We start from the raw sequence: 21,436 nt of genomic DNA on the forward strand, positions 1-21,436 counted from the left end.
TGGTGGTTGCACATAATGGCAGATTCACTGATCCTATTCCTACCCCAAGTCCTACTGCCACAGCAAAGAGAGAGCCCTTACAGAGAGTCCTCTATCCCATGTAGTGGAACCATGCCAGTTGCACTGCAGATAGGGTCTTCTGTTTCTGCTAAAGGTGAGGCAGAATTTGCCTCTCAGTGAGGTTGGAAGTGTGTAACTGACAGCAGAATTTGGTTTTGGGTTCTTCCCTGCCCTTCAGGAGTCCTCCATAATCCCCATAGAGCCCTGTGATCTCCTCTATTTTAACCTCTCAGAGTTTCTAATTCTTGCTTAGGTTCCAAACCCAAAAAAGAAACATAGGATATAGACATTATCGTACTGCATCAGACTGCAGCTACACACATTGAGCAGATATCTAAACTAGGCTGTCTGCAGTAATGCCCTATCCCTTTCCTGTGTTGATACAGTTAATTTACAACCCTGTAGGTAAGTGAGTACACCTGTAGTTTAAATTCTTCCACCCAATGTACATTACTTTTTATTTATCAACATTGAACTTAATCTGCCTTGTGTTACTCATTCACCTAAATTGATTATGTTCCTCTGAAATTTCTCACAGTCCTCTCTGGTCCTGACTAACCTAATTAACTTTGTGGCCCTGCAAATTCTGTTATTTCATTGCTTATCTCCATTTCCAGATCATTAATAAATATATTGCACAATACCAGAACTAATAAAGAGCCTTGAGGCACTCTGCTGTTAACCTTTTGCCATTAGTTGTTTGCATCAGACACATATGTACACCACTTGGGCATAAAAAAACAAATAGTTATATAAAGGGGAGGAGGGATAGCTCAGTGGTTTGAGCACTGGCCTGCTAAACCCAAGATTGTGAGTCCAGTACTTGAAGGGGCCATTTAGGGATCTGGGGCAAAAATTGGGGATTGGTCCTGCTTTGAGCAGGGGTTGGACTAGATGACTTCCTGAGGTCCCTTCCAACCCTGATATTCTATGAAGCCAGTCATCTGCAGGGGTCAGGACAGAAATTTGTTCTCTATGTTTGGGGGTGATTTTGTTTTTGTTTTGGGGAGAGCGGGGGCTTCTTCCTTTCTTTGAAGCATCAGAAATGGCCATGGCTGGATATGTGACACTGGACAGAGAGAGGTGATGCACTGAGAATTCTCTCTCAGGTGCTTGGCTGATAGGTGTTGCTCATGTGCTCAAAGATGCAACTGCCTGCCTATTCCAGACTCGTAAGGAATTTTCCCCCAGGTCAGATTGGCCTGGATACTGGGGTTTTTGTTTTTGCATTCTTTCTTCTTCCTCCATTATTCTGCAGCACTGAAGATGGGTCTCTTGCTAGAAACATTTGGGTAAATTTCACTAAATCAATTCCCTCCTATTGCAGGGGCATTGGGCATAGGTGCACCTCAGTTTCTCCTGTTCTCTGCCTGTGGCTTATAATAGTTTCATCTCAGGGCTCTAATCAAACATGCCAAACCCATGAAAAAAAAGGAGAAATTGGGCTTGTTTTTGGCTTAATTGGCTTGTGAGTTGCTGGTTGGCTAGTTGTTGGCTTGTAGCTTGCTTGGCCTGTAGCTTGTTGCTTCTTTTTTTTTGACGGGCTACTGGCAAGCTGTGGCAAGGGGCAAGCAGGGGCCGGAGCGGGGAGAGAATCAGGGATGCACAGTGGGCCCACCACAGTCTCAGACTGCACGCCGGGGGAGATCTAGTCACATAGAATGTTGGGGTTCTTAGGGATTGGCTTGTTTTGACCTTGTTTTGAAATGGGATTAGTTTGATTTTTGGCTTATCGTGAAAGTCAGGGTGCTTATTTACCGTGTGAAAGTTGGCAACTGTGGCTGTAATACTTTAATCTAATTCTGGTTGTTAGCTTGTGATACACAGAAAGTCATAGTAGATTAGTTTAAGACTCTTCTAGTCTTAAACTCTGAGTCTAAACTGGTTAATGCCCACCCTGGTCAGTGTGCAATAGGTGTTTTACCTCCTTAGTTAGACTGGGTTTAAATATAAGTCTGGGTCTGAATATAGTTAGAGTAAAGTTTTTATGTGCTCTATTTAATCACTTAGGGAAGAACTTCTAATTATTTAGTTTAATCATCTATGAATAATTACATTTAGAAGTCTACTCCCCCCTCAATGCTAAACTCACACATCATTCAAACTCGCCTGTGGTCACTCCATCTGTTTTCCTCAGTTTGTAGCCTCTCCTCACCCAAGAAGATCCTCACACTGAGGAACACTGCATTGTAAACATATTTCTGCATCTCAATATTCTTTATATTTTCCATAGGTACTGTAAGGTAAGCCACAAACAATAGCTTGAAGGCTAACTGTAGATGATTAAACATCACACAGGTCTGGATTATAAGCAAAAATGTTTTTTCCTCTATTTTATCATTCAGCGCATGTTATCCAAAATCTAAAAACACAAAAAAGACCATATGCACAACAACAAATTGCTAAAATGACTGTAATGATGCACAGTTCTACAGTGACTCTTTTCTCTTCGAGGAAGAACCCTGCGTGCAAGCCAAAGCTCCATCTGGCAAATTCTAATGGCAGTTTTTTTTATTTATACATACATTACACAATGCAACATGGTTGGCTTTAAATAAAAACACTATGTCACTTCCATTATTGACTGGCAACTGGTACAAATGGAGTTATGCTAAAATACACAGTTTCTTTGCTAATCTCAGACTTGGCTCCAGGCCACCAGCTGTCCTGACTTTTATTAGTTGCAGTAGAATCCAAAATAGAGGCTGAATAAAATAATTGAACAGAAATATGGCTCCAGATAATATTGCCTATGTGCCTCATTCTCTCATTTCCTTTTTGTCTCTCCCTAGGGGGAAAGCAGTTACTCTTCCTCATGCTAAATCCAGTTGCTCCCCACAGCAATCATGTAAATCTTGGCAAAAGTCAAATCAGCAGGAATCTTTCACATGAGTGCAACTGGCAGACTGGGGGGGGGGCGGAAGAACCAAAAATATCCTCTTAAACTGTTTCACTTTTCTCCTAAGATTTCTAGTCACTAAAACTTTCAAATATTCTGGTGATTTTAAAAAAAACAACAAGGTAATATGCATTCAAAAGGTAACAAGAAAACATTCTACAAATACATTAGAAGCAAGAGGAAGACCAAGGACAGGGTAGGCCCATTACCAATAAGAGGGGTGGGAAACAATAACAGAAAATGTGGAAATGGTGCTTAATGACTTCTTTGTTTCAGTTTTCACCAAGAAGGTTGGTGGTGATTGGATGTCTAACAAAGTGAATGCCAGTGAAAATGAGGTAGGATCAGAGAAGGCTAAAATAGGGAAAGACCAAATTAAAAATTACTTGGACAAATGAGATGTCTTCCAGTCACCAGGGCCTGATGAAATACATCCTAGAATACTCAAGGAGCTGACTGAGGAGATATCTGAGCCATTAGCGATTATCTTTGAGAAGTCGTGGAAGATGGGAGAGATTCCAGAAGACTGAAAAAGGGTAAATATAGTGCCCATCTATAAAAATGGAAATAAGGACAACCCAGGGAATTACAGACCAGTCAGCTTAACTTCTGTACCCGGAAAGATAATGGAGCAAATAATTAAGCAACCAATTTGCAAACATTTAGAAGATAATAAGGTGATAAGTAACAGTCAGCATGGATTTGTCAAAAACAAATCTTGTCAAACCAACCTGATAGCTTTCTTTGAGAAGGTAACAAGCCTTTTGGATAGGGGGGAAGTGGTAGACGTGGTATATCTTGATTTTAGTAAAGCTTTGGATACTGTCCCGCATGACCTTCTCATAAATAAACTAGCAAAATACAACCTAGATGGAGCTACTATAAGATGGGTGCAAAAATGGCTGGAAAACTGATCCCGGAGAGTAGTTATCAATGGTTCACAGTCATGCTGGAAGAGCATAATGAGTGGGGTCCTGCAGGGATCAGTTCTGGGTCTGGTTCTGTTCAATATCTTCATCAATGATTTAGATAATGGCATAGAGAGTATACTTATAAAGTTTGCGGACGATACCAAGCTGGGAGGGGTTGCAAGTGCTCTGGAGGATAGGATTAAAATTCAAAATGATCTGGACAAACTGGAGAAATGGTCTGAAGTAAATAGAATGAAATTCAATACGGACAAATGCAAAGTACTCCACTTAGGAAGGAACAATCAGTTGCACACATACAAAATGGGAAATGACTGCCTAGGAAGGAGTACTGCAGAAAGAGATCTGGGGGTCATAGTGGACCACAAACTAAACATGAGTCAACAGTGTAATGTTGTTGCAAAAAAAAAGCGAACATCATTCTGGGATGTATTAGCAGAAGTGTTGTAAGCAAGAAACGAGAATTCTTCTGCTCTACTCTGCTCTGATTAGGCCTCAACTGGAGTATTGTGTCCAGTTCTGGGCACCACATTTCAGGAAGGATGTGGACAAATTGGAGAGAGTCCAGAGAAGAGCAGCAACAAAAATGATAAAAGATCTAGAAAACATGATCTATGAGGGAAGACTGAAAAATGCATCCGATGAAGTGAGCTGTAGCTCACGAAAGCTTATGCTCTAATAAATTTGTTAGTCTCTAAGGTGCCACAAGTACTCCTTTTCTTTTTGAAAAAACTGAGTTTGTTTAGTCTGGAAAAGAAAAGACTGAGAAGGGACATGATAACAGTTTTCAACTATGTAAGTTTGTTACGAGGAGGAGGAAGAAAAATTGTTTTTCTTAACCTCTGAGGATAGGACAAGAAGCAAAGGGCTGAAATTGCAACAAGGGAGGTTTAGGTTGGACATTAGAAAAAACTTCCTATCAGGGTGGAATGCACTGGAATAAATTGCCTAGGGAGGTTGTAGAATCTCCATCATGGGAGATTTTTAAGAGCAGGTTAGACAAACACCTAATTAGTCCTGCCACAAGTGCAGGGGACTGGACTAGATGACCTCTCGAGCTCGCTTCCAGTTCTATGATTCTATGAAAGAATAACAGTTGATGGTTCAGAAAACTTGCCATCCTTCCATTTCAAAGCAACAAATCTGTAAAGGGAACAAACTGAAGTCTCTGTCTTTCACTGTATTTTGCATACAGGCTATACAGTCTATCTTTATCAAAATGGGTTTGACCTCAAATTATTGATCTAAATTACTAAAAATTGTTAGCATGAGATTTGAGGGACATAGTCTATATCTTTTACACCAAGATGGAATCTATAGCCAGAAAAATATTTTGATTCCAAAATTCAATAGATTAGACCAGATAATCAAAAGCCCTGTTATTTAAGACAGTATTATATATTCAAACAATTTTTCTAGTAATTCAGTTTTAGGTAGCTTTCTAACATTCTGAAGTATGGAAAGAGAGAATATGATACAAGTATAAGTGAGCTATTTATATACATATATCAACGACATTATGGTAAACGTACAAGAGCTGCAGTGGTTTGTGGTGTCATCTAAATTCCTACATATTGTACTGTTTTATTCCTTGTTCTTCTGTAATTTATTTTCCATATCCAATGAATTGCACATGATATCTTTAATAAGAAACATATTTTTAAAATTAAAATCATATACAAAATGTCCCTCTGTCCTGCTGTATGTTTATTTTTTGTGATATGCTGTTAGGATCTGTCACAGGGTGAGCAACCCCTTTAGGGGGGCTGGAATGCAACGTTTTCTGTGACAGGATTAGTCCATCTCCTCCAGGTTGGAGGCAATAAGTACAAAGTCACATGGCAGGAGAATATGTGACTAAGAACCAGGCCTGCTGGTAGTGATAAGGCTAGCCTGCATTGAGTCAGAAGAGAGACTTTATTTAGGGAGAGCAGACCTGGAAATAAGCAGTTATTAGAGTAGGAGAACAGCCAGGAAAAACTAGTGGGGAGCCTTAGGCTGGTGTTTGTATGCTTATCTGACCATATGGAGGCCCTTTCTCACAAGACTCGGTGATCCTCCCTCCCCAACAGACTTCCTTATGCCTATGGTTTTCTGTCTAGGGGAAGCCTAATGACCTCTACCAGCTTGTTTAGACACATGGGGCAGGCTTGTTCCATACAGCAGTATTTTTAGGAGGTGTCTGTTGTTTTCTCAGAGTGGGAGTTTGGAAATTCTCCCTTTTGGAACTGGGAAGACTTGGGGCTTCTCCCCTCTCTCAAACTCTCCTTTATTTCTCTCTTTACCTTTGTTCTGTCTCCCCTCTTCCCTCCATGACATCATGAGGTGGACGTCAGAGCCTGGGGAAAATTGGGCAATCCTCACATCTCTTTCCTCCTCCTCCTCCCCTGCTGAATGCTCAGATTTTCAAAGTGGAAAAAACAGGAACCTGTCTTAGGAGGAGATGTTCATAGACTCTAAGGCTGGAAAAGACCATTATGATCACTAGTCTGATCCTGCATAACATAGACCTCAGAATTTCATCTAGTAATTCCTGCATCAAGCAACTTCTGTTTGAGCTACAGTGTATATTTTAGAAAGACATCAGTCTTGATTTAAAAACTCCAAGTATAATGTTCCTATCTACATTATTACTATGGTCAATTACCTTCACTATCAAATTTTCACTTTATTTCTATTCTGAATTTCTCAAGCTTCAGCTTTCAGCCATTGGCTCTTACACTTTTTCTGCTAACTTAAAGAACCCTCTTCTATCAGTTCTTCTCCCCATGTAGGTACCTACAAACCATGATTAAGCTCCCTTTTAATATCTCTGTAATGTAAATAGATTACTTAGGACAAGGTCAGCTCCCAGACTGTTGCACTGGGCAACACAGTATGGGGAGGAAGTGAGCAGCCCTCAGTGGTGAAAGAAGAGGTTAAGGACTATTTAGAAAAGCTGGACATCCACAAGTCCATGGGTCCAGATCTAATTACTCCAAGGGTGCTGAAGGAGTAGGCTATGATTGCAGAGCCATTGGCCATTATCTTTGAAAATTTGTGGCGATTAGGGGAGGTCCCGGATGATTGGAAAAAGGCAAATATAGTGCCTATATTTAAAAAAGGGAAGAAAGAGAATCTGAGGAACTACAGACCGGTCAGCCTCACTTCAGTCCCCGGCAAAATCATGGAGCAGGTCCTCAAGGAATCCATTTTGAAGCACTTGGAGGAGAGGAAGGTGATCAGGAACAGTAAACATGGATTCACCAAGGGCAAGTCATGCCTGACTAACCTGACTGCCTTCTATGATGAGATAACTGACTCTATGGATATGGGGAAAGTGGTGGATGTGACATATCTTGACTTTAGCAAAGCTTTTGATACTGTCTCCCACAGTATTCTTGCCAGTAAGTTAAAAAAGTATGGATTGGATGAATGGACTATAAGGTGGATAGAAAGCTGGCTCAATGGGGAGTAATCAATGGCTCAATGTCTAGTTGGCAGCTGGTATCAAGCGGAGTGCCCCAGGGGGCCGGTTTTGTTCAACATCTTTATCAATTATTTGGATGACGGTATTAATTGGACCCTCAGCAAGTTTTCAGATGACACTAAGCTGAGGGGAGAGGTAGATATGCTGGAGGGTAGGGATAGGTTCCAGAGTGACCTAGACAAATTGGAGAATTGGGCCAAAAGAAATCTGATAAGGTTCAACAAGGACAAGTGCAGAGTCCTGCACTTAAGAAGGAAGAATCCCATGTACCACTGCAGGCTGGGGACCGACTGGTTGAGCAGCAGTTCTGCAGAAAAGGACCTGGGGATTACAGTGGACGAGAAGCTGGATATGAGTCAGCAGTGTGCCCTCGTTGCCAAGAAGGCCAACAGCATACTGGACTGTATTAGTAGGAGCACTGCCAGCAGATCAAGGAAAGTGATTATTCCCCTCTATTCGGCACTGGTGAGGCCACACCTGGAGTATTGCATCCAGTTTTGGTCTCCCCCCACTACAGAAGGGATCTGGACAAATTGGAGAAAGTCCAGCGGAGGGCAATGAAAATGATTAGGGGGCTGGGGCACATGACTTATGAGGAGAGGCTGAGGGAACTGGGGTTATTTAGTCTGCAGAAGAGAAGAGTGAGGGGGTATTTGATAGCAGCCTTCAACTACCTGAAGGGAGGTTCCAAAGAGGATGGAGCTAGGCCGTTCTCAGTGGTGGCAGACGACAGAAGAAGCAGCACTGGTCTCAAGCTGCAGTGGGGGAGGTGTAGGTTGGATATTAGGAAAGACTATTTCACTAAGAGGGTGGTGAAGCACTGGAATGGGTTACATAGGAAGGTGGTGGAATCTCCATCCTTAGAGGTTTTTAAGGCCCAGCTTGATAAAGCCCTGGCTCGGATGATTTAGTTGGTGTTGGTCCTGCTTTGAGCAGGGGATTGGACTAGATGACCTCCTGAGGTCTCTTCCAGTCCGTGATTCTATTATGGGCCTCAAAAAGTTGTGCCTGGAAGGGTGAGGGGGAAAAAAGGTGCTCACTTCTCTCTCCTGCACTACAGAACTCACCTGACACCACATATATCTGACTCTGTCCAAAGGGGGAATGAGTTGTTTAAAGGGCTTGATTAGAGGGGGTTGTTCAGAACATCTGGCAGGGGATCAATATGTAGCAGGCCTAGTCATGGGAGATCAATTGACTCAGCAAGTGTCAATAATTTCTCTGTCTCATCTGGCCAATGGCTCCTTCTTCTAGCCGTTACACATTTACAAAAACTGGCACAAAACTGATTTTTGTAACAGGGACAGTACAGCTTTTCAGGGGTAGATGGGCACACTATTTCCTCCATTTCCTCCTTGTGGTAACTTTCATATATACACATGACTGCAACACCAGGACACCTGCAGAAAGGTAGGAGGCCAGTTACTGACAGCTCCCCCTTCTCTGTCTCAGTCAGTTTTTAGATCCACTCTGTAATGATCAGAGCGGCTATGTCATAGATTCATAGATACTAAGGTCAGAAGTGACCATTCTGATCATCTAGTCCGACCTCCTGCACAGCGCAGGCCACAGAATCTCACCCACCCACTCCTACGAAAAACCTCACCTACGTCTGAGCTATTGAAGTCCTCAAATCATAGTTTAAAGACTTCAAGGAGCAGAGAAGCCTTCCTCAAGTCACCCATGCCCCATGCTACAGAGGAAGGCAAAAAACCTCCAGGGCCTCTCCAATCTGCCCTGGAGGAAAATTCCTTCCCAACCCCAAATATGGCGATCAGCTAAACCCTGAGCATATGGGCAAGATTCACCAGCCAGATACTACAGAAAATTCTTTCCTGGGTAACTCAGATCCCATCCATCTAATATCCCATCTCAGGGGATTAGTCCTATTTACCCTGAATATTTAAAGATCAATTACTTACCAAAATCACATTATCCCATCATACCATCTCCTCCATAAACTTATCAAGTAGAATCTTAAAACCAGATAGATCTTTTGCCCCCACTGCTTCCCTTGGAAGGCTATTCCAAAACTTCACTCCTCTGATGGTTAGAAACCTTCGTCTAATTTCAAGTCTAAACTTCCTGGTGGCCAGTTTATACCCATTTGTTCTTGTGTCCACATTGGTGCTGAGCTTAAATAATTCCTCTCCCTCTCCTGTATTTATCCCTCTGATATATTTATAGACAGCAAATGTCATGAAGAGAGCATTAAGTCATCAGCTTCCTAACTCCCCCACCCACAGCAACATATAATGATGAGACACATTAAAACACACAAAAAACAGATCCATCCAGCAGTATGGCTGGCGAAACAAACACCAGCGCTGTTAAAAAAAAAAAAAAAAAGCACAGTCCCAGTGAAAAGGGAATAGTTGGCATACATAACTCGTGTGTGTATGTGTGTGTCTGCCACCCCATTAATTAATACAGCTGAGCAATTCCCGGTCAGACTCCATTTGCAAAATGAACTGACTGTAGGTAGCAACCTGACAATAAAAACTGATATATACTGTTAGGGTACCCTCTAAGTAGCATGTTGTTTCACCCATGGTGTTGGTGAGAGAAGTTTAAGGCAAATCTGAGTGTATTATGGTACACGCTGCCTCCTTCCTCCCCTCTGAGCCTTGTCTTCCAGCTTACCAACCCTGTAGCTCTTGTCTACATTCAAGAAATCAGTTGGTGCTATATACATTGATTGCTTAATTGCTAAGTATGGTTATCCTGCAACAGTTTAAGGATAGTAGTTGCAGTTTTACTTTGCATCACTTGTGTATTATGCCTCTGGCAAAGTCAGATAATCTTCTGTGGCTTCTATTGCCATCTCGGAAAACAGTTCCTGGCTGGTAAGATCTATCTCATTTTCATCTTCCTCCTTCTAGCTCTCTTCTTCACCCAGACAAGGCTCTCCGATGAGCTCTGGCATTATCTACTGCCAGGTTGGATCTTTACTGAGGATTCTGTCCATGTCCTGGTAGAATGGATATATAGTAACAGGCAATGCAGGGGTGGGCAAACTTTTTGGCCTGAGGGCCACATCGGGTTTCCAAAATTGTATGGAGGGCTGGTTAGGGGAGGCTGTGCCTCCCCAAACAGTCAGGTGTGGCCTGGCCCCCAACCCCTATCCAACCCCCCCTGCTTCTCACCCACTGATGGCCCCCCCGGGACTCCTGCCCCATCCACCCCTCCCTGACTCCCTGCCCCTGATTGCCCCCTGCCACCCCATCCAACCCATCCTCTCATTCCTGACTGCCCTCCCAGGACCCCAGCCCCCATTCAAACCCCCTATTCCCCACTCTCTGACCACCCTGACTCCTATCCACACCCCCACCCCCGACCACCCCCCCAAACTCCCCTGCCCTCTATCCAACTCCCCCCACTCCCTGCCCCCTTACTGCCCAGCCTGGAGCGCCGGTGGTGCCACGCCACTGCACAGCTCAGAGCACTGGGTCAGGTTGGTCTCTGCAGCTGCGCTGCCCCAGGAGCTCACAGCCCTGCCGCCCAGAGCATTGCGCCAGCGGTGCGGTGAGCTGAGGCTGCGGGGAAGGGGGAACAGCAGGGGAGAGGTCGGGGGCTAGCCTCCCGGGCCAGGAGCTCAGGGGCCGGGCAGAAGGGTCACATGAGCCATAGTTTGCCCACCTCTGTGCGATTGTGACCCTTGGTTGGTTTTTTGCATGTCTCACATCCTTCCCCTGCTTGCAACAGTGTGCAAACAGCTGTTAAGTCAAATATTAATACATGTTGGTGTTGCTTTGGTAGTTGTCAGCTATGCCTTGATATGCTCCTCAGTTTAAAGGCAAAGATATAGATATCCACAAAGGTCTGGCCATCTGAACACTGTGGCATTTCAATAGGTTCTGGTTGAAAAGCTTTGCTATGAAAATGACTTGCAATTGCACTCTCTGTAGCGTGCTGCACTTCTTGTACAAGTAGGTAGCTTCTGGACAATGAAGTGGTGAAAGGTGACTGCACAGGCCATGTCTGCAGTGACTGTTGCTCTCTGGGATAAGTATTTTGGAGTATCCCAATAATTTACTAATCCCACGATAAACTGGGCAGCAGTAGGCTAGCTTTGGTATAGGAAAGTAAAGGAAGTCTATAGGGAAGAATGGCAGGCATTCCACTGCTATTAGGCAAGTATTAGGAAACTTTTTCAACCAAAGTTTAAATGTAACTAGATAAACTGTCCCTCGCCATTACCATCAAGCAGCACAGTATTGACTTGTCTGGACAGGATATCAAGCAGGTGGCAACTGTCAAATAGAACCTTAGAAATGTAGGGCTTCAAGAGGTCATCTAGTCCAGCCTCTTGTGTTGAGGCAAGAACAAGTAAACCTAGGCCATCTCTGGTGGGTGGGTGTTTGTGGAGATTTGTAAGAACAGTTTAGACAATGGGGATTCCACAACGTCCTTTGGTAGGCTATTCCAGTATTTAACTGTCTTTATAGTTCGAAAGTTTTCCCTAACACCTAACCTAAATCTCCCTTGCTGCAAATGAAGCCCATTACTTCTTGTCCTATCTTTATTGGACATGGTGAACAAGTGATCACAATCCGCATTGTAACAGCCATTAACATATTGGAAGACTTATCAGGTTCCCCCCCAGTCTTCTTTTCTCAAGACTAAATATGCCCATCTTTTTTTTTAATCTTTCCTCATAGGTCAGATTTTTTTAAACCTTTTCTCATTTTTGTTGCTCTCCTCTCCAATATGTCCACACCGTTCTTAGCATGCGGTGACCAGAAATGGATATAATACTCTAGCTAAGGCCTCACCAGTGCCAACTTGGGTGGGAAAATTACCTCCAAAGTCTTACATATGACACACACAACTGTATCAGATCGTTGACATATTCAGTTTGTGATCCACTAATTCCCAGAAATTTTTCAATGGTACTACCACGTAAGCAGTTATTCCCCATTTTGTAGTTGTGCATTTGATTTTTCCTTTGTGAGTGAAGTACTTTGTACTTATCTTTATTGAATATCATTGTCTTGATTTCAGACCAATTTTCTAATTTGTCAAGGTTGGTTTGAATTCTAATCTTGTCCTCTAAAGTGCTTACAATGTCTCCCAGATTGTTGCCATCAGCAAATTTTAAAAGTATACTCTCCACTCCATTATCCAAATAATTAATGGAAATATTGAATAGTACTGGACCAAGGGCAGACCACAGTAGGACCCCCCTAGATACTTCCTCCCAGTCTGACAGCGAACCCTTGATAACTACTTTCTTCCAACTAATTATGCACCCATCTTATGCTTGAGAAGTATCACAGACAAGTGCTGGAGGATGTCGAAAGATGTGAATGCTTGTATGCAGAAGCTGCTGCCACATTCTGGGGCCTTCAGCGGCCTCTGTGGATATGTTGGACATCAAGCTTACTGTGAAGCTGTAGATGAACAGAACTACAGTTATATCAACTCTATTGTACAGCGAAACATGGAGGCTGAGGAAGACTTAAAAGGACCAGACTGACATGCTCAAGTCTCATCACCTTCATCAGCTGCTCCTTATAAGTAGCAGGAAAAGATCAGTAATAATATCCGTAGCTGAACCTACAAATCATCTCCATCAGCACTGCTGAGGTTTTGGCAGTTTTCTTGATACTAACAGATTAGAATGGCATGACCATTTTGGCAGACTAAAAAATGCTGCTATATGATTGGTGATTATATGGGTGCCAAAAGCTTTGCTGGCATGATAAGATCACCCATGCTGGACACTGATTGAATATCCAGGCAGATCATCTTAAGGACCTAACTAGAGACTGATCTGGGCAGCACTCAATCTTCAAGAAGGTTACTTTCCCTCAAGATTTGTCATGATGATAGTCATAATGACATAAAGAGTCGTCAGCTAATACCAGTTCACAGAAACTCAACCTACAAAAGCTTTCTAGCAGGATACTGAGTGGCAACACGCTCAACCAAAGAAAAAAAGACAGAAACAGAACAACAGAAGATTTTCAATGAGCTGAACATACCTTAATAGCATGACACTCACCCAACAACTACTGAGAACTGATAAACCTACTACTTAGCAGGACACTGGTACCTAGTAACTACTTGCTTACTTTTAATCTTTTGCTTTCGAGTTCAATATGGCTATTTCTTTTTGGATACTTCTGTACTTAAGCTTTTCTAATTATGTAATATAAAGGGCCAAATTCTGAGCCTGAAATCTGAAATCAGTGGAGTTACTCCAGACTTACACTGGTGTAACTGAGGACAGAATTTACTCCTCTAGCTCCTTGATTGTGGAGAAATGTGTTGCTCTTTTTTCCGCTTACACATCACAATGCTCCTAGGCTTTGCTGAAACAGTGTAACTAGCTTTTCTCTACACTTTAAGTAAAATATTTCCTTTGGCCCACATCACAACTTTTGGACATAGAAGACTTCCAGTTTTTTGGTAATTTAGGGATGTTGCAATAACACAATTTTTGAAAGTCAAAACAGGACTGTTTTGTATTTAGTGAAATGTTTTCATTCCTGCGGTTTTTCTTTGGAATGGATTCAGCTCCCTTGTGTACTTTGGAGCCTGTAAAGTCATTAGACACAAGAAGAAGTTTTCCACATTTTTTTCCTCTTTAAATGGTATAAACATTTGAAAAGCAATAAATGCTTTCACTTAGCCTTTATTCTCTTGCTGTATTAATATTTTGCAATGCTAGCTTGATTACTGCCTAAGCATAGTAATGTTTAAACAGACATAATTAAAATTCATTTTAGATCTCTAGTTTACATAATTTTAATCTTTTAAATTGTTAATCTTCAAAAGGCCAATCGGAGCAGCACCAAGACAAGCATGGAACTATGCCCATCTGGGCACAGTTCAGACATCTTTTAGAGCAAAAGATTCCCTCCCCCCAAAAATAAAAATAAAAAGCTACCTAAACAAAGCTACAAGATTTCCTTCAACCACAGACCTATATTTGGGGAGTGATGAGAGGATGATCTGTGCTCTCGGCTGTAGCTGCTGCTAGCTATTTTGGAAAAGGGAGGTTACACACTCTACAGGCTGCTTTTGAAAAACAGCTTCTGATTCTGTGGACTCACTTAACTGCAGGTACAAATGCTGGTATCTAGATGGCTAGCAACAGAAGTGTACTCAGAAATCAGGCAGTCAGATAATATCATTAAGTATTTCTATTGTGGTAGCACTAGAGATAATGGGATGGGGACCCTAATGTGCTAAGCACTATATACACATACAATAAAAATACAGTCACTGCCCCAAAGAGTCTACAATCTAAGATATCTATAGATTAGCTTGTTGAGAGTGCAAAATTGGTGGACACACTTAAGATGCTTTTATCTTAGCTGGATGTGTTGTAACATCTTTTCTTAGCCTATTAATTATAAAAATTGGATGTTTCTTAGCCTCCAATTACATAAGCAACTATCACAATGCCTACCTAGTAACCCTCCTTTGATATTTAAAGTGTTCTACTTCCTTCCTAGAAGGAAAAAAAGAAGCTTTATTTCTATTATATGATCCTGCTGATTGATAGTTATTTTATAAATTGTCATCCCTATACAGATTGAATGTATTTCTAGAACATAAGCCCCTGGACTACTGAGTGATATACACATTATGAATACCTTTCTCCACTGAAGTCAGTGGGTATTTTTCCACTAACTACAATGGAGCCAGGATTTTGGCCATTAGCCTCTTAACAGTCCCAATAAATGAAACACATGGAAGGAGGAACTGTGTTCAGAATCCTATACTCCATTACTGAGTACACCAGCATATTGTCCATGGCAACGAGGCTAGCAAGGGCTCTTATGTCATTCAACAGCAATTCTCTGCCCAATTCATGTTCTCTCCTTTCATCCAATATATGGCCAGTATTGCCTGAGAACCCAATTCAATATAACTTTCACATCCAGAGCTCCCGCTGACATCAATGGGAATTTTAGGTGCAAGCAGTGGAGGAATCTCACCCTTGAACTTTACCCATGCAAATTACAGGATGCATTGTCCCTATTAATTATAATCACTACAGATATCACATTTTTATACCTATAATTAAGTGCTAGTTATCATACAAATTAAGGAGAACAAGATTGAACAGATTTATTTTCTCTCTTGTAATATCACAAAGAAAGGGGACAAATTTTAAGGTCACTGTGAAAAAGGCATCACAATAATTTTTTTAAAATATATTTTTTTGCCTGTGGACATTCAGGTTCAGTGTCAAAATTTATAAGACATATAATAGAATCTGGATTTCAGTATATGCTCTAATCAATAAAGGCGTTTTTTTTTAAACAAACTGAAGTGCAATTTTATTCTGGCTCTACAAAATGGCAGTGTGGGGTTCCATACTTATTGTCTGTCTCAAAGACTTATGTATACAGTGTACTCATTGTAAAAGTAAAAAAAAATTTCTAACTGCCAACCCTGCAAACTCAAAGTCAAATTGAGTTCTTTCATTCTGCTGCATTAACACCTGTAATAAAGGTTGGCAGGATGAATTAGGCAATCATTGACACCTGTGCAACCCTGTGTCTTCAAGTCAGCCACCAGTGACTCTTCTTATAAGTAAGCTGCCATCAATAAGTTTGCACAGGTAGAATCAATTTGTCCTGTAATTAATTGGAAGTCAGTAAAACATTCTATTGCTATACAAGAAGGAAAAGAATCCAGCTAACATGCTCTTAGTTGTGTTTAGTTTTAATGTCTACATGAGGACACTCAGGAAACGGAAGGGAAATCAACTAACAGGGTGAAGTCAATGCACATAAGTTACAGTGGGTTAAATCCATGTGTGCATGCTTTCATTCAGGAATAAAGTGGTATTAGTTTGCTATAACTTAACCTATAAGCCAAGACAGAAGAAAATAATAGTATAAAGTTAAGCCATGCCTACATGGGGATATTACAGTGATGTAATTTGTTTGCTCTAAAATTCAGCGATTTAACTGTAGTGAACAGAAGTGCATCCACAGCACTTACTACAGTGTACTTTCATTGTTAATAATAGTGTACACACACTTTTGCCTTAGATCAAATTAACTGCTCTTCATTCTGGGCAGATATCTCATGGTGCACTGTTCCATTACTCTGTTCTATGGTTTTTCACATGATACATCTGATGCATGCTGTAAACTCCAGGAATACTAGGACTTTGTGTCAAACTAATAGTCCCATGATTCCTCTCCTGTCATTCGTTCATTTTACTGGTCCCATTTGCCAGTTGGTATCAAGCAGCATGGAGCATTCAGTGCTCAGGACTGTGATCATGGTAATCATTCATATGAAGAGGATGATGCATGTGAATTTTGAGTCATGTAGGCAATGGGTTTGGCTCTGCGGTTTCATAGGGATGTTGATGCTGTGGCAATATGGCTACAAGGTAAGGAGAAGCAGGAGGATGAAACTGAGCAGTCACTTTCACAGGGCATGTACCAGGAGCACCTGTACCCAGTGGAGTGCTGCTTCTGTGCTCGGCCAACTAACAGTTACTGATGAGAGAGGGTAATGATGCAGAACTTCAGGATGATAAAAGCAACTTTCCTAAATATCTATGCAGAGATCATCCAAGATCTGCAACAGCAGAAGACTAACATGAGAGTACCCTTCTGCGTGAAGAAATGTGTTGCCATCACCATCTGGAAGCTCACCATGTCTGATTGGTATTGGTCAGTAATTAACCAGTTTGGTGTTGACAAGGAAACTGTCAGGGCTGTTGTCAGGAGGGTCTGCAATGCTATGAAGAGGGTGCTACTGTGCCATTTCATAAAGCTTGGCAACACACGGGAGGTTATTGATGACCTGGGGCTCCCAAACCATGAACTATTGATGGGACACATGTGCCTATTCTATGTCCCCAACCCAGGCCACAGAGACTGGCCACAGACCCCCTTCAAAAGGAAGGGGTATTTCTCCATGGAGCTGCAAGGCATGCTTGATCACTATGGAAGACGAATCAGTAGTAATGTACTGTGGTCTGAAAAGGTCCATGATTCAACTATGGTTAGAAAATCATGCCTGTTTGCTGGAGTGAGCAAGGGAACTTTTCCTCCTCAGAACACTGTAGACATTCATGGAATTAAGGTGCCTCCATTCATTCTTGGAATGCAACTTACTTTCTGCTTCCTTGGTTTATGAAGCCTTACACTGGACACTTGCACAAGTGGAAGGAGAGATTTAACTTTAGCCTGAGTAACTGCAGAATGTCAGTGGAACATACTTCTGGAAAGCTGTGAGGGAGACAGCAGTGCCTGGTGAAAAGGCTGTTATGTGCCCTGACTTCAGTTGACATTGGATTAGGCCCCCATGTTTGGAATTGCTGTTGAGTTGAATGGGAGTTTTATGTCTAGAGGGCTTCCAGGATTGGGCCATAAGTGACTACAATGAAAGTAAAAATGCCTGCATGTGATTCCCCAGGCAGAAGTACAAATACAATAGAATCCCATTTATTGGGCTCTCCATATTAACCTAACAACTCACACATCCAGAAGCAGGTGATCTCTCCTGTGACCACTAGATGGTGCTGCAGCCTCACACTCTCTCATTCTCTGAATTATCCACATTTTTGGTTATCTGATCTGGCCCCAGTCCCAATTAGATCAGATAAACGGAGGTCTGCTGTATCTCTTCTGAGATGATCTCTCATTCACACATCATTACTCAACATCTATTATGTTACCCATACCCAGCCATTTGTTATAGAAAACAAAAATAAAATGAAAACCCCTATATATGTTTCATTGGGTCCGAAAGCACTGGAAATGATGTGCTGTTCCTCATTACCATTTTCCTGGAAATACATGTAGTCTAAACAAGCACATAAGATTTGATTCCAAATGACTTAGCTAATTAGTTTTCCTCCTCTTGAATTTATGTTTACATTTTTTAGCTCCTGTTACAAGTTTCATATCAGTATTTTTTAGTAATGGTTGTCAAAAGTACTTATTCCTGTCTTTTCTGAACTCTTTGGCATAATTCTGTGCTTCTGCTTTAAATGGATGGTCCACCAAAGGGTCTGGTTCATCCAGAAGCTCCACGTAGACTTGTCCACACACAAAAATAATTCACTGACTTAAAGTTCAGTTGGTCCAATAAAAGGTATTACCTCACCCACCTTGTCTCATTAAATCAGTTGAAGTGAATCTATAGTAAGTGTCTGCACCAGCTCAACTAAACCACTTTAGAACCAATTTAGTTAAACTAGTGCACTTTTCTAGCCTAAACAATGACAAGAGTAGGAAATGGTGAGTTAGATAAGAACTTACTTTGCATGTGGGCAAAATTTATTAGGGCATTTTGCCTAAGAAGGAACTGCAGCACAATGCCCACAATATATAAAACTATATTATTGCTTTTCTGCTATTATGATACGTATGATATGTTATGACAAAGTCTGACATATGCAACCATCTTGCAAGACAAACTCCTAATACAAAGTAAAAAAAATCTAATATAATTTACAAAAGATGGTCACAGCTGACACCGTTGATACTATGGATCAAATTACATTCTGGGTTTTACATACTTGGTATAATTAAGCAAAACAAAGACAGATGTATTATTTTCCTATACATCCCTGTACAAACAAAATTAATTGCTGTTTCAGATAACTGGCAAACAACTACAAAGTAGGTCCTGTGGATTCAGGAGGGTTAGAACCTGATCCTGCAGTCCTTACCTACTCTAAACAGCCAATGGGAAATCAATGGAAGTATTGCCCTTGAATGACAATTTTCAAAGTGGCTGGTATTCTGGGTGTCTCAGTTTTTGAGTGCCTAACTTGAGACATGCTGCGTCTGATTTTCAGAAGTGTTGAGCACCCACAACTACATGTTAAATCAATGTGGTCATTATATCTGAAAATGAAAACCAAAATATCTCATGGTGGTCACCCAAAAATTGAGAGACCCAAAAATCAGTGGCACTGTTAGAGAAATAGTCTTGAAGTTGACTTCCTGATCCTGAATCTCATGTGATTACTCATTCATTTTTACAGCAATAATTAATATTCATACATACATACAAAGCAGAGGTCTAATAATTGGCAGTGTAACTACTTCCAGCATTTTGATTTTAAGGTACTTTTTGGAAGTTATAACAAAATAATGACTGTTTCATGACAACAGTACAACACAATGTGTAGTTAAATTTCCATGCTAAAATGTTTAACATAGAAAGTACAAAACAACTTCAAGTAATCATTTCAAATCCATGTTAGCACTTCATCAATACAACTTGCTTAAACATGGAGCTGGCCCAAAAAAACTGAACTATCAAAGCAAACTCCCTTCAAACTTCAGAGTTCAGGAGATTAGATGTTAATTCCGAGATATGAATCCAACTGTATTGTTTTGGAAGGAGCTTATTTTTCAGCTTTAGTTCAGATGCAGCCAAAGTTATGCAAAAGCAGCCGTTGTCAGGAGACTTTCAGTCCAAGCAGGCAGAAATCTCACAAGAGCAGTTATCTTGAAAGACTTCAGTGTTCAAGATAGAAATGCCATTTAGGGCTAAAATCTTGCAAGAACAGTTTGCAAGATATTGGTATTGTCAAATAACCCTGATTTGCCCTTGAACATGAATCTCAAAATTCTAGCCTATACCTAGATCTAAAAACACAGCTTCCTTGGTTCACCTCTACTCAAACTAGAGACTTGTATCTCAGCTCAAATCCTGGGTTTTTTCTAAACTTAAGCTCCTGTACCTATTATAATGCTGGTATATTATTTATATTTCAGTTTCTAATTTAACAACGTGATCAATGTTGCATCTTCCTCTCCTAAAACCACTCTGCACTTTATCTATAATGACAGGTTTCAGAGTAGCAGCCGTGTTAGTCTGTATTCGCAAAAAGAAAAGGAGTACTTGTGGCACCTTAGAGACTAACAAATTTATTAGAGCATAAGCTTTCGTGAGCTACAGCTCACTTCATCGGATGCATTTGGTGGAAAAAACAGAGGAGAGATTTATATACACACACACAGAGAACATGAAACAATGGGTTTATCATACACACTGTAAGGAGAGTGATCACTTAAGATAAGCCATCACCAACAGCGGGGGGGGGGGGGGGAAGGAGGAAAACCTTTCATGGTGACAAGCAAGGTAGGCTAATTCCAGCAGTTAACAAAAATATCAGAGGAATAGTGGAGGGTGGGGTGGGGGGGAGAAATACCATGGGGAAATAGTTTTACTTTGTGTAATGACTCATCCATTCCCAGTCTCTATTCAAGCCTCAGTTAATTGTATCCAGTTTGCAAATTAATTCCAATTCAGCAGTCTCTCCTTGGAGTCTGTTTTTGAAGCTTTTTTGTTGAAGGATAGCCACTCTTAGGTCTGTGATCGAGTGACCAGAGAGATTAAAGTGTTCTCCAACTGGTTTTTGAATGTTATAATTCTTGACGTCTGATTTGTGTCCATTCATTCTTTTACGTAGAGACTGTCCAGTTTAGCCAATGTACATGGCAGAGGGGCATTGCTGGCACATGATGGCATATATCACATTGGTAGATGCGCAGGTGAACGAGCCTCTGATAGTGTGGCTGATGTGATTAGGCCCTATGATGGTATCCCTGAATAGATATGTGGACAGAGTTGGCAACAGGCTTTGTTGCAAGGATAGGTTCCTGGGTTAGTGGTTCTGTTGTGTGGTGTGTGGTTGCTGGTGAGTATTTGCTTCAGATTGGGGGGCTGTCTGTAAGCAAGGAGTGGCCGGTCTCCCAAGATCTGTGAGAGTGATGGGTCGTCCTTCAGGATAGGTTGTAGATCCTTGATGATGCGTTGGAGAGGTTTTAGTTGGGGGCTGAAGGTGATGGCTAGTGGCGTTCTGTTATTTTCTTTGTTGGGCCTGTCCTTTAGTAGGTGACTTCTGGGTACGCTTCTGGCTCTGTCAATCTGTTTCTTCACTTCAGCAGGTGGGTATTGTAGTTGTAGGAATGCATGATAGAGATCTTGTAGGTGTTTGTCTCTGTCTGAGGGGTTGGAGCAAATGCGGTTATATCGTAGCGCTTGGCTGTAGACAATGGATCGAGTGGTATGATCTGGATGAAAGCTAGAGGCATGTAGGTAAGAATAGCGGTCAGTAGGTTTCCGATATAG

General features: G+C 41.4%; 1 long non-coding RNA gene across 2 annotated transcripts in view; it reads right to left on the reverse strand.

Annotated features, from left to right (window-relative positions):
* Positions 1 to 1,872: 1,872 nt before the first annotated feature.
* The window catches only part of LOC122458117, a 36,543-nt gene continuing 16,979 nt past the window's right edge, over positions 1,873 to 21,436 (reverse strand). The window contains exon 3 of one of the 2 annotated variants that reach the window (XR_006277992.1): positions 1,873 to 2,296. This is a non-coding gene — a long non-coding RNA (uncharacterized LOC122458117). Of the gene's footprint in view, positions 2,297 to 10,187; positions 10,329 to 21,436 lie in introns of those variants that run through there. The other variant, XR_006277993.1, reaches the window with a different exon arrangement.

The sequence above is a fragment of the Dermochelys coriacea genome, chromosome 11 (genome assembly GCF_009764565.3).
Source record: "Dermochelys coriacea isolate rDerCor1 chromosome 11, rDerCor1.pri.v4, whole genome shotgun sequence".
In the NCBI taxonomy this organism is placed as follows: Eukaryota; Metazoa; Chordata; order Testudines; family Dermochelyidae; genus Dermochelys; species Dermochelys coriacea.